Below are 13,548 nucleotides of genomic sequence, written 5' to 3'. Positions count from 1 at the left end.
TGTAGCACACACCTTGTCTTCTAGATTCCAGATGCCTGGTATTCCACTGCTATTGCTGTTCTTGGTGGTCATCTCATGGTACTGTCATCTTCAAAGTACTGCTGTCTTCCACAGCATCTAGGTTTCATCCATAGCCTCTCATAGGTTCTCTTCATGGTAGCAAGTCTCAACTCCTTTGCATGATCCCTTCAGTCCTGGGACGTCAACTACAACTGAGGCTGTACCTTTACCAATGGCCTTCCATGGCCTCTCACAGTACCAAGACTCAGCTGCTCTTCATGACCACTTCATGCCTTCAAAACCGGTACCACCTGGGTAACTCTTACACATTACCAAGTCCAGACACAGCACAAGGTACAACCTTGCTATCTCCGTAACACAGTCTCTTTGTCTTCTCAGAAAACACTTCCCAGAAGATTTCACATCAATGATGCTGTTCTCTTCTTAATCACCACTAATTTCTTAGCTCCAGCTGACTAACATCAATCGCCCCAGTAATGCAAAGGTTCTCTTTAGTAGTTCTTGTATCTTGTTAATCACAGCTGATTGTTAGCCCCACAACAATGGTCTTTTTTTTTTATGGTTTCTTTGGCGAAACTGGCTTTATTATAAGTTATTTTCTTAATGCTCGATGTAACATGGGAAATTATGATCCATTATTAACAAAATTTTATTGCTGAACTATTATATTATTGATAATGATGCAATTCTACACTTTTCCGGTCAACCACGTCCTGGATGACAAACAGAAAGTCCCTACTTTGTTCTTGCTCCTCCTCCTTTGGGATTCCTTTCCTTTCTTTTCTTTTCTTTTCTTTTCTTTTCTTTTCTTTTCTTTTATTTTATTTTTTAACTTGAGTATTTCTCATTTACATTTCGAGTGTTATTGCCTTTCCCAGTTTACGGGCCAACATCCCCCTAATCCCTCCCCTCCCCTTCTTTATGGGTGTTCCCCTCCCCATCCTCCCCCCATTGCCGCCCTCCCCCCAACAATCTAGTTCACTGGGGGTTCAGTCTTCACAGGACCCAGGGCTTCCCCTTACACTGATGATCAGACTAGGATATTCAATGCTACCTATGAGGTCAGAGTCCAGGGTCAGTCCATGTATAGTCTTTAGGTAGTGGCTTAGTCCCTGGAAGCTCTGGTTGCTGGGCATTGTTGTTCATATGGGGTCTCGAACCCCTTCAAGCTCTTCCAGTTATTTCTCTGATTCCTTCAACGGGGGTCCTGTTCTCAGTTCAGTGGTTTGCTGCTGGCATTCGCCTCTGTATTTGCTGTATTGGCTGTGTCTCTCAGGAGAGATCTACATCCTGCTCTTGTAGGCCTTCACTTCTTTGCTTCATCCATCTTGTCTAATTGGGTGGCTGTATATGTATGGGCCACATGTGGGGCAGGCTCTGAATGAGTGTTCCTTCTGTCTCTGTCTTAATCTTTGCCTCTCTATTCCCTGCCAAGGGTATTCTTGTTCCCCTTTTAAAGAAGGAGTGAAGCATTCACATTTTGATCATCCATCTTGAGTTTCATGTGTTCTAGGCATCTAGGGTAATTCAAGCATTTGGGCAAATAGCCACTTATCAATGAGTGCATATCATGTGTGTTTCTCTGTGATTGGGTTACCTCACTCAGGATGATATTTTCCAGTTCCAACCATTTGCCTACGAATTGCATAAACTCGTTGTTTTTGATAGCTGAGTAATATTCCATTGTGCAGATGTACCACATTTTCTGTATCCATTCCTCTGTTGAAAGGCATCTGGGTTCTTTCCAGCTTCTGGCTATTATAAATAAGGCTGCGATGAACATAATGGAGCACGTGTCTTTTTTATATGTTGGGGCATCTTTTGGGTATATGCCCAAGAAAGGTATAGCAGGATCCTCAGGCAGTTCAATGTCCAATTTTCTGAGGAACCTCCAGACTGATTTCCAGAATGGTTTTACCAGTCTGCAATCCCACCAACAATGGAGGAGTGTTCCTCTTTCTCCACATCCTCGCCAGCATCTGCTGTCACCTGAGTTTTTGATCTTAGCCATTCTCACTGGTGTGAGGTGAAATCTCAGGGTTGTTTTGATTTCCCTTATGACTAAAGATGTTGAACATTTCTTTAGGTGTTTCTCAGCCATTCGGCATTCCTCAGCTGTGAATTCTTTGTTTAGCTTTGAACCCCATTTTTAATAGGGTTATTTGTCTCCCTGCGGTCTAACTTCTTGAGTTCTTTGTATATTTTGGATATAAGGCCTCTATCTGTTGTAGGATTGGTAAAGACTTTTCCCAATCTGTTGGTTGCCGTTTTGCCCTAAACACAGTGTACTTTGCCTTACAGAAGCTTTGCAGTTTTATGAGATCCCATTTGTCGATTCTTGATCTTAGAGCATAAGCCATTGGTGTTTTGTTCAGGAAATTTTTTCCAGTGCCCATGTGTTCCAGATGCTGCCCTAGTTTTTCTTCTATTAGTTTGAGTGTATCTGGTTTGATGTGGAGGTCCTTGATCCACTTGTACTTAAGCTTTGTACAGGGTGATAAGCATGGATTGATCTGCATTCTTCTACATGTTGACCTCCAGTTGAACCAGCACCATTTGCTGAAAATGCTATCTTTTTTCCATTGGATGGTTTTGGCTCCTTTGTCAAAAATCAAGTGCCCATAGGTGTGTGGGTTCATTTCTTGGTCTTCAATTCTGTTCCATTGGTCTATCTGTCTGTCTCTGTACCAATACCATGCAGTTTTTATCACTATTGCTCTGTAATACTGCTTGAGTTCAGGGATAGTGATTCCCCCTGAAGTCCTTTTATTGTTGAGGATAGTTTTAGCTACCCTGGGTTTTTTGTTATTCCAGATGAATTGGCAAATTGTTCTGTCTAACTCTTTGAAGAATTGGATTGGTGTTTTGATGGGGATTGCATTGAATCTGTAGATTGCTTTTGGTAAAATGGCCATTTTTACTATATTAATCCTGCCAATCCATGAGCATGGGAGATCTTTCCATCTTCTGAGGTCTTCTTCAATTTCTTTCTTCAGAGTCTTGAAGGTCTTATTGTACAGATCTTTTACTTGCTTGGTTAAAGTCACACCGAGGTACTTTATATTGTTTGGGTCTATTATGAAGGGTGTCGTTTCCCTAATTTCTTTCTCACCTTGTTTCTCTTTTGTGTAGAGGAAGGCTACTGATTTATTTGAGTTCATTTTATACCCCCCAGCCACTTTGCTGAAGTTGTTTATCAGCTTTAGTAGTTCTCTGGTGGAACTTTTGGGATCACTTAAATATACTATCATATCATCTGCAAATAGTAATATTTTGACTTCTTCTTTTCCGATCTCTATTCCTTTTATCTCCTTTTGTTGTCTGATTGCTCTGGCTAGAACTTCAAGAACTATATTGAATAAGTAGGGAGAGAGTGGGCAGCCTTGTCTAGTCCCTGATTTTAGTGGGATTGCTTCAAGTTTCTCTCCATTTAGTTTAATGTTAGCAACTGGTTTGTTGTATATGGCTTTTACTATGTTTAGGTATGGGCCTTGAATTCCTATTCTTTCCAGGACTTTTATCATGAAGGGGTGTTGAATTTTGTCAAATGCTTTCTCAGCATCTAATGAAATGATCATGTGGTTTTTTTCTTTCAGTTTTTTTATATAATGGATCACGTTGATGGTTTTCCATATGTTAAACCTTCCCTACATGCCTGGGATGAAGCCTACTTGATCATGGTGGATGATTGAAGAAATTCTCAAAGTTGGAAAGATTTCATATGGTTATGGATGGCAGGATTAATATAGTAAACATGGCCATTTTGCCAAAAGCAATCTACAGATTTAATCCAATCCCCCTCAAAATTCCAATTCACTTCTTCAGAATTACAAAAAGCAATTTGCAAATTCATTAGGAAAAACAAAAAAGCCCAGGATAGTGAAAACTATCCTCAGCAATACAAGAACTTCAGGAAGAATCATCATCCCTGACCTCAAGCTGTATCATAGAGCAATAGTGATAAAAAAAAAAAAAAAGCTGTATGATATTGGTAAGAAAAAGTCAGGTAGATTAATGGAATAGAATTCAAGACCCAGAAATGAACCCACACACCTATGGTCACTTGATCTTTGACAAAGGAGCTAAAAAACATTCAGGAGAAAAACTATAGCACTTCATCATATGGTGCCGGTTCAAGTTGTGGTGAGCATGTGAAGAAGGCAAATTGACCTAATCTTAAAACCTGTCCAAAGCTTAATTCCAAGTGGATCAAGGACCTCCACATAAAACCAAATATACTCGAACTAATAAAAGAAAAAGTGGGGAAAAGCTTTGAGCACATGGGAACTGGGGAAATTTTCCTTAATAGAACACCAATAACTTATGCTCTAAAATTGCAAAGTTTTTGTAAGGCAAACGACACTCTCATTAAGACAAAATGGTAAACAAAAGACTCAAAAAGGTCTTTACTAATCAAGCTTAAGAAGGATGCCCAAAGTACAGATGTTTCAGTCCTTCTTAAAAGGGGGAAGAAAGGGTTGGGGATTTAGCTCAGTGGTAGAGCGCTTGCCTGGCAAACGCAAGGCCCTGGGTTCGGTCCCCAGCTCCGAAAAAAAGAAAAAAAAAAAGAAAAAAAAAAGAAAAAAAAAAAGAAAAAAAAAGGGGGGGGGAAGAAAATATTCATAGGAGGAGATATGGAGACAAAGTTTGGAGCATATTTATATGTATGTGTATGTATATATATATATATATGTGTGTGTGTGTGTGTGTGTGTGTGTGTGTGTGTATACAGTCACCAAAACTGCACAACATTGATGAAGCCAAGCAGTGCATGCTGACAGGAGCCTGATATTGCTGTCTCCTGTGAGGCTCAGACAAAGCGTGACAAATACAGAGGCAAATGCTAGCAGCAAACCATTGAACTGAGAACAGGGTCCCTGGTGTAGGAGTTAGAGAAAGGATTAAAGAAGCTAAAGGGGCTTGCAACCCCATAAGAACAATACCAACCAACCAGAGCTCCCAGGAACTAAACCACTATCCAAAGAGTACATATGGACAGACCCATAGCTCCAGCTGCATATGTAGCAGATGATGGCATTGCTGGGCACCAATGGAGGGAAATGCCCTTGGTCCTGCCAAGGCTAGTCCCCCCCAATGTAGGGGAATATCGAGGGCGGGAGGTGGGAAGGAGCAGTGGTTGGGGAGAGGGAACAACCTCATAAAGAAGGGGGATGGGGAAATGAGATAGGGGGCTTATGGATGGGAAACCAAGAAAGGGAATAACATTTGAACTGTAAATAAAAAATATCCAATAAAAAATTTAAAAAACAACCCCCCCAAAATACAAAAATACAAACCAATAATACAAAAAAAAAGGAATTAGCATATGGTTATTCAAATGTTATGTCATTGAGCAAGGAAAGAACAAAGCCATGTTACCCAGCTAGGAGACTGAAGCCATCCTGTTCTTTAAAAAGAAAAAAAAGTGATTCTCAATAGAAGTCTCTTCTAAGCCTGAGCAATAGACTGAAAATGCTGGGCTGTCATTCCTTTGCTATATTTCAGTGGTTCAAGGACTCTGTGTCTTAAAAGATGTTAGAGATTAACTGTAGCCCTTGTATGAAGGTCTCAGTCTTAAAAGATATGCAATCTTTGTTACACCCAGATAGTTAGAAAGAAGTATTAGGTAACTTACTGAAATACTGGGTTCCCCTTACATGTCAAAGAGCAAAAGTTGTGGTTCCAGCAAACACCTCATATTATGCAGTGTGTTTAATCCTGTTGGAATTTACTTTCTTCTGAATATAACTAATTAATTTCTGTAAGAATGATGACATATATTGATGATGTACTTAATTTCCATGCCTTCCATTCTAGATATAATTTCTCTTCTCTGTTTTTTCCATATTATTCTAAAAAAGATGAAAAATATTATTTTAGAAATTAAGTTATATTGAATTTGACATAACACTCATATATTAAAGCACATTCAAAGAACATGTATTAGCTTAAAAGGTGAATCCATCTAGATCAATCTTGTATTGATTTAAACAGTTTAGCATATAAGAGTATATTGATAGTAATTAGCTATGTGTCACATGCTGAATAAAATAGTTATAAAATAATGAATCCAGTCCAAGAGAAATATAAAAATATGTATATATAACCTAATTAAATGTAAGATAGTGCTGATTATTAATTCACAAGTCTAGATTTATTTAACCATAATTTGATACATGAAAAGAGTCCTTCAATCCATAATAAAGAGCTATGAAGAATTTTGCAGGAGTAGGATAAGATAAGATGAATGAGTGAGTGGGTTTAAAACAAAGTAATAAAACTAAGGAAATCTATTAAATTATCAACTGCCCTTAAAAATGAAAAGGGGACCTTACAATTGAACTCAAAAGTATAACTCTGAGATGCTATTATACCTGTACAAGAAAAAGCAGTTATCTGCACAATTTTTAAAGGTCAAAGACTTATTCAGAAATATGTTGGTGAGAACTATGGTGGCAGGAAGCCACACTGACCTGCAAAGGGGTTATACTATTCTCCTGTCCCTCAGTCCACACTTGTGAATAATAATAATAAGCCCAGCAAAAATATTTGAGAACTGGTCGAGGCTCTGGTCACTGCAGGGCAAACAACATGCTCCATGTTTGCAAAAGGTTGCTGAGCAGAACAAAGTTTCAGTATGTCCCGGCAAAATCGAGCAATGGTAGGAAGAAATCAAATTAATAATATGTGTATCTAGCAAAAGTCTTTTTTTTATTGTGATTTTTTTCACCCTTTGCAACAAAGCATTCTTATTAGAGCAATCAATACTGTATGTGTCAATAATGCTAATTCAGGGGGGAAAGCATGGCAAAAAAATGTGGTAATTAAGAAACTATGTCACTTAGTATTTGACATGCAGAAGGCAGTTCTTCAAGTATGCTTTATAAATTGTTGTTCAGTTATGTAAGAGTCTGTATTTGTTCTTGAGGCAAGTACTACTTTTGAAATGAAAGAACTAAGATATAAATGGGTTGTTTATGCAGTTCCTTACAGTTATAAGGTCCAAGTATCAGACCTCAGAACTTTGGCCACTTTATCATTAAATAATAATTAAAAGTAAGATGAGAGGTGTCAGTAGAAAATTCTACTGAAGAACAGTGTACTAAAATAAATCTCTCTCTCTCTAGTACAGTGGTCCTTTCTAAACAGCAAATTGACATTGGGCTTCTCCAGATTCCCAGTCATTATGCAGCAAACCTGCCAAAGATTTTTTTCCTTTATTTTATATTGGCTGGTTTAAAAACAGAGGCTCTACATATGAAGATATACCAATTTTTAAAGGAATTGCTATTATGAAACGTAACTTGTGTATTGAAACTTCTTCCTTTTCCATTAATTTCTTTCTTTATCCATTTTGCATCCCTGTCTCAGTCCTCTTTCTTTCAATCCCACTCACAGTACCTCCTCTACCCCTCCCCTTCACCTCTGAGAAGGGGGAGGTACCCTCTGAAAGCCTATACACCCTGGTTTCTCAAGTCACTGCAGAACTAGGCACATTCTCTTCCACTAAGGCCAGACATTGAAGACCAGTTAGGGGAACAAGATGCATAGGCAGACAACCAAGTCAGGGTAATCCCCACACACCAGTTGTTGAAGAAGACATGAAGACCAAACTACACATCTGCTCCAGTGTGTGAGAGGCCTAGGTCCAGCCCTCGTATGCTCTTTGATTGGAGGTTCAGTCTCTGGGAGCCCCCAAGTGTACAGGTTAGTTATTTTATGTGGAGTCCCAAATCCCTCTGACTCCTCAACAGTTCCCCCAACTCTTTCACAGGATATCTTGAGCTAATATTTGGCTGTGGGTCTCTCTGTCTCTTTCAGTCAGCTGCTTAGTGGAGACTCTCAGACGACAGTTATGCTAGGCTCTTGTCTGCAATCATAGCGGGATATCATTAATAGTGTCAGGGACTGGTTATTGCCCATGTGCTGGATCTCAACTGTGGCCAGTAATTCATTGACCATTTCCTCAGGCTTTGTGACATCTTTGTCCCTGCACTTGTAAGCAGAACAAATTTTGGGTGCAAGGTTTTGTGAGTGAGTCTGTGTCCTTATTCCTCCACTAGGAATACTGCCTGGTTACAGGAGGTGACCATTGCAGGCTTCTAGAAGTCTCAGCTAGCGTTTTCCTCATAGACTCCCTGGAGTATCCCCCATGCCAAGTCTCTGGTGTATCTTAGAGATGCTTCCCTTCTGCCAATTTCTGTTCACTCTCCTGGCCCTCTCTCCTTTTGCTCTACTCATGTCTGATTCCCCCTCTTCCCATCACTATCTCCTCTCCTAACCACTTGACCCCCTTTATCCACTTCAGATTACAATTTTATTTCCTCTTCTGAGTGAGATTAATGCATCTATAATTGGGCTCTATTTCTTATTTAGCTTCTCTGGCTTTGTGCATTGTACTATGTGTATCATGTACTTTATGGCTATTATCCACTGAAAAATGAGCACATACCATGCCAGTCTGGGTTATCTCACTAAATGATGAATTAATTCCACCCATCTGCCTTTAAATTTCACAATGTCATTGTTTTTAGTAGCTGTGTACTATTCCACTGTTTAGGAGAACCACACTTTCTTTATTCATTCTTTCGTTGTGGGACATCTGGGTTATTTTCAGTTTCTTGCTATTACAAAGGCTGTTATGAACATACAGGAGCACATGTCCTTGTGGTATGTTAGGACATCTTTTGGATATATGCTCAGGAATGGTATAGTTGGGTCTTGAGGTAGATTTATTCCCAATTTTCTGAGAAAATGCCAAATTGATTTCAAGAGTGATTGTACAAATTTGAATACCCACCTACTATTCCTCTTGCTCCACATGCTCACCAGCATGTGCTTTCCTTTTAGTTTTTCATCTTAACCTTTCTGATGGGGGTAAGGTGGAATCTCAGAATGATTTTGATTTGCATTTACCTGATGACTAAGGACATTGTACATTTCTTTTAGTGCTTTTCTTTATTTAGAAATTTCTCTGTTGATAATTCTGTTTAGCACTGTACTCTATATTTTAAGTGAGTTGTTTGGATTGTTTGTGTCTAATTTCTTGTGTTTCTCATAAATTTTAGAGATCAAAGGAATAGAAAGAGGAGAAGAAGAAGTCAAAGTATCACTATTTGGAGAAGATAAAATAGTACATGTGCATGACCCCAAATTTTTACCAGAGAATTCTCACAACAGATAAATACCTTCAGTTGATTAAACACATTCAGCAATGTCACTGGATACAGAATTAACTCCAAAAGATCAGTAGCCTTCCTTTATACAAAGGATAAATGATCATAGCAAGAAATCAGGAAAAGAACCTTCAGAAATAGCTATAAATAATATAAAATCCCTTAGTGTAATTCTAACCAAGCACATAAAAGACCTGTATGACAATATCTTCAAATCTCTGAAGAATAAAACTGAAGAAGAAATCAGAAGATGTAATGATTGCCCATGCTCATGGATTTGTAGGATCAATATAGTAAGAATGGCCATCTTACCAAAAGCAATATACAAATTGAAAGCAATTACTATCCAATTTCTTACACAATTCTCAGCAGACTTTGAGAAAACAATTCCCTAATTCATACAGAAAAACAAAAACAAAAAAACAAAAACAAACAAACAAACAAACAAAAAACCAAGATAGCTAAAAACAGTCCTGAACATTAAAAGTACTTCTGGTTGCCTCAAGATCTCAAGCTGTACTACATAGCAATAGTAGAAAAGAATACTTAAAATACTCCAGAATAATTATTAGAAAAGAAAGACAAGATCTACCATAGTAAGTAGAGGGAATGAGATGAGACGGGAGGAGCAAAAAGAAAAGAAGCAATGAGGAAGACTAGAATACTGTTGGCATGAATTTTTCTAATTCTTTATTATCTGAGACATTGCTTAGAATTGCAAATCTGAGTCAAAAATAAATGCAAAATAAATAAACAGGCTGCAACTCTTTGTCTCTAGTACACCCCTTCCTTCTCTTTTCAAGGAATCTGTTCCATCAGGTAAGATAATTTCTAGAAACTGCTACATGATTATAGATGCTAGAACAGAAATCAAAGTAGGGAAAGGAGTGCAGATCATAGAGTAATTTGCTAGTGTCCTGGGACTTTTCACTAAGGTAGTCACTTAGTGAGACTGTAGCTCATGGATACAGGAAGAAAAGAGAAAGCAGAATTCCTCAGCCCATTTCAGATTATAACTATAATCATGCAGATACTTTGTGCAAGGACAGCCAGCCTGGCTAATGATGCCTCATCTGAGTATTTGAAAGTTAAGGTTTTCATCTTATGGTGTTCTACAACAGAGCAAGGTCATAAATCAACTAAGCACAAGGGTTTGGAAGCCTTGGAGACAGTTCTAAAGGTTTACTATATGTTGCTTAGTTGGGGCTAGGAGATGTTTCCATCTTCTGAGATCTTTGATTTCTTTCTTCAGACACATGAGGTTCTTCTCATACAGATCTTTCACTTGCTTAGTTAGAGTCACACTGAGGTATTTTATTTTATTTGTGACTATTGTGAAGGGTGTCATTTCACGAATATCTTTCTCAGTCTATTTATGCTTTGAATATAGGAAGGCTACTGAGTTGGTTGAGTTAATTTTATATCCAGCCACTTTGCTGAACTTGTTTACCAGATTTAAGAGTTCTCTGGTGGAATTTTTGGGGTCACTTAAGTATACTATCATATAATCTGCAAATAGTGATATTTCATCTTCTTCCTTTCCAATTTGTATCCGTTTGACTCCTTTTATTGTAAGATTGCTCTGGATAGGACTTTGAATGGGTAGGGAGAGAGTGGGCAATCTTGTCTTCCCTGATTTTCTTAGGATTGTTTAATTTTTTGTTGGCTACTGGTTTACTATGTTTAGGTATGGGCCATAAATTCCTGACCATTCCAAGACTTTTATCCTGAAAGCGTGGTGAGTTATGTTAAATTCTTTCTCAGCATCTAATGAGAAAATCATATGTTTTTTTCCTTTGAGTTTGTTTACATAGTGGATTATGTTGATGGATTTCCATATATTGAACCATCTCTGAATCCTGAGATAGAGCCTACTTGATCATATTGAATGATCATTTTGATGTGTTCTTGGATTCTGTTTGCAAGAAATTTATTGAGTAATATTTTTTGCATTAATATTCATAAGGGAAACTTGTCTGAAGTTTTCTTTTTTTGTAGGGTCTTTGTGTGGTTTAGGTACAAGGGAAATTGTGGCTTCATAGTAAGAATTGGGTAGTTTTCCTTCTGTTTCTATTTTGTGGAATGTTTTGGATAGTATTGGTATTAGGTGTTCTATGAAGTTCTGATAGAATTCTGCACTAAACCCATATGGTCTGGGATTTTTTGATTGGGAGACTTTTAATGACTGCTTCTATTTCTGAAGGAGTTATTGGAATATTTAGATGGTTTATCTCATCCTGATTTCTGATTTTGTTGATATGGATACCCTCTGGTTGATCTGAGTAAAGATTTATCTATCTTCTTAATCTTTTCAAAGAACCAAGTACTAGTTTTCTTGATTCTTTGTATCGTTCTTTTTGTTTTTACTTGGTTGATTTCAGCTCTGAGTTTCAGTATTTCTGGCTTTCTACCCCTTTGGCTGTATTTAATTTTATTTGTTCTAGAGCTTTTAGGTGTGCTATCATGATGCAAGTGTTTGTTCTCTGTAGTTTCTTTTTGGAGGCACTCAAAGCTATGAACTTTCCTTTTAGCAGTGCTTTCATTGTGTCCTATAAGTTTGGGTATGTTGTGCCTTCATTTTCATTAAATTCTAAAAAGTCTTTAATTTCTTCCTTTATTTCTTCCTTGATCAAGTTATCAATGAGTACAGCATTGTTCTTCCATGTGTATGTGGGCTTTCCATCATTTTCATTGTTATTGAAAACCACTTGTTGGTAATGCTTGGGCATATGACTCCTGATCTATTTCCTAGGTTTTCTATTTCCAGGGCTGTCTTGCTTTGAGGTTTCTTTATTCTTTCTATTTCCATCTTTAGATCTTGGACGGTTTTGTTCAATTCCTTCACCTGCTTGGTTGATTTTTGTGTTTCCTTTTTAAGGGCTTCTACCTGTTTATCTGTGTTGCCCTGTATTTCTTTAATAGAGTTATGTATGTCTTTTTAAACATCCACTAACATCTTCATGAGTTGTGATTTTAAACCAACGTCTTGCTTTTCCTGTGCATTGGGGTATTCAGGGCATAATGTGGTGGGGGCCACTGGGTTCTGATGATGCCAAGCAGCCTTGGTTTCTGTTGCTTAGATTCTTGCCCTTGCCTCTCACCATCTGCTTATCTCTGGTGTCAGCTGTTCTTGCTGTCTCTGACAGTAGCTTGACCCTCCTGTGAGCCAGTGTGTCAGCACTATTGGAAGACTAGCTTTCTCCTAGCTGGATCTGGGTACAGAACTCTGGCACAGGGTCAGCTCAGGGCACAGGCAGACCAGAAGTATCCCGCACCAACTGCTCCTTGTTTCCTGTGTCCTGTGTGCTCCAGAACGGTTCCTGTTGGGCCAGGAGTGTAAGCAGAAATTGTGGTCTCACTTGTGCTTTTGTGTGTGTCAGCACTTCTGAGTTTTTCCCAGCAGGATCTGGGTACAGAAAGCTGGGGCACAGAGTCAGCTCAGGGTGCAGGCAGAAACTGGAAGGTTTCTGTCCCAGACTGCTCCTCAGTTCCTGTGTCCTGAAGGCTCCATGATGGTTCCTCTTGGGCCAGGAGTTTGAGCAGAAATGGTGGTCTCACCTGTGTTCTCGGGTGTGTCAGTACTTCTGAAAGACCAGCTTTCTCTCCTAAAACTTTTAGTAATAAATCATGTTATGTAAAAATAGTTGACACCAGAATGTGTGGATTCAGAGAGAAAATTAATCCCCTTTTATCCATACCTAAGGATTTTGTCTGCCAGGAGGGCATATGTCACTTATACATTTCAGTCTACCTTGAAATATTCTCCTCAGCCTTCCTGCCCTACCATCACTTCTTGTTGCATCACAATCATGCATTTTTCTACTAAAATGGCTTTTACAATTCTACTCACCAGCAGCATACAAATCAAGTGATATGCCTTGCATGTTTCTCTTTCATTTTCAAAACCATTTAAATGTTAAAGTCAGAAGGGGAGAGGGAGAGAGAGGGGGGGGGGAGAGGGGGGGGAGAGGGAGAAGATGGGGTAGAAAAGAAGACAAAGAGACCAGCAAGACTTAAGTGCCATGTTTTCTTTTACTTCCTTTTAAAGTAGTTAATACACATTACACAGTGAAACCTGATAAATATATTTCATGAAAGCCTTCAAATAAATGCATTTGTGCTTGGAGGAAGAATTGTAAAGCTAAATAAACATAACAAAAGTTTTTACTTTAGAGTCTCTGAAACATTTTGAATCTTATACTTACTAAAATTTGATATTCTTGTAAAAATTGTATAGAAAGTTATTTAGTAATCACCCACAGTTTCAGATCCCTTTCCAAAGAAATAAGGTAGCATCTGCTATGTATTTACGCACAAGGAGAACTTTTGTAATGTCCTTATACTCCAAGTA

The sequence above is a fragment of the Rattus norvegicus genome, chromosome 16, assembly GCF_036323735.1.
Source record: "Rattus norvegicus strain BN/NHsdMcwi chromosome 16, GRCr8, whole genome shotgun sequence".
In the NCBI taxonomy this organism is placed as follows: Eukaryota; Metazoa; Chordata; class Mammalia; order Rodentia; family Muridae; genus Rattus; species Rattus norvegicus.
Note: the sequence above shows the minus strand (reverse complement) of the source record.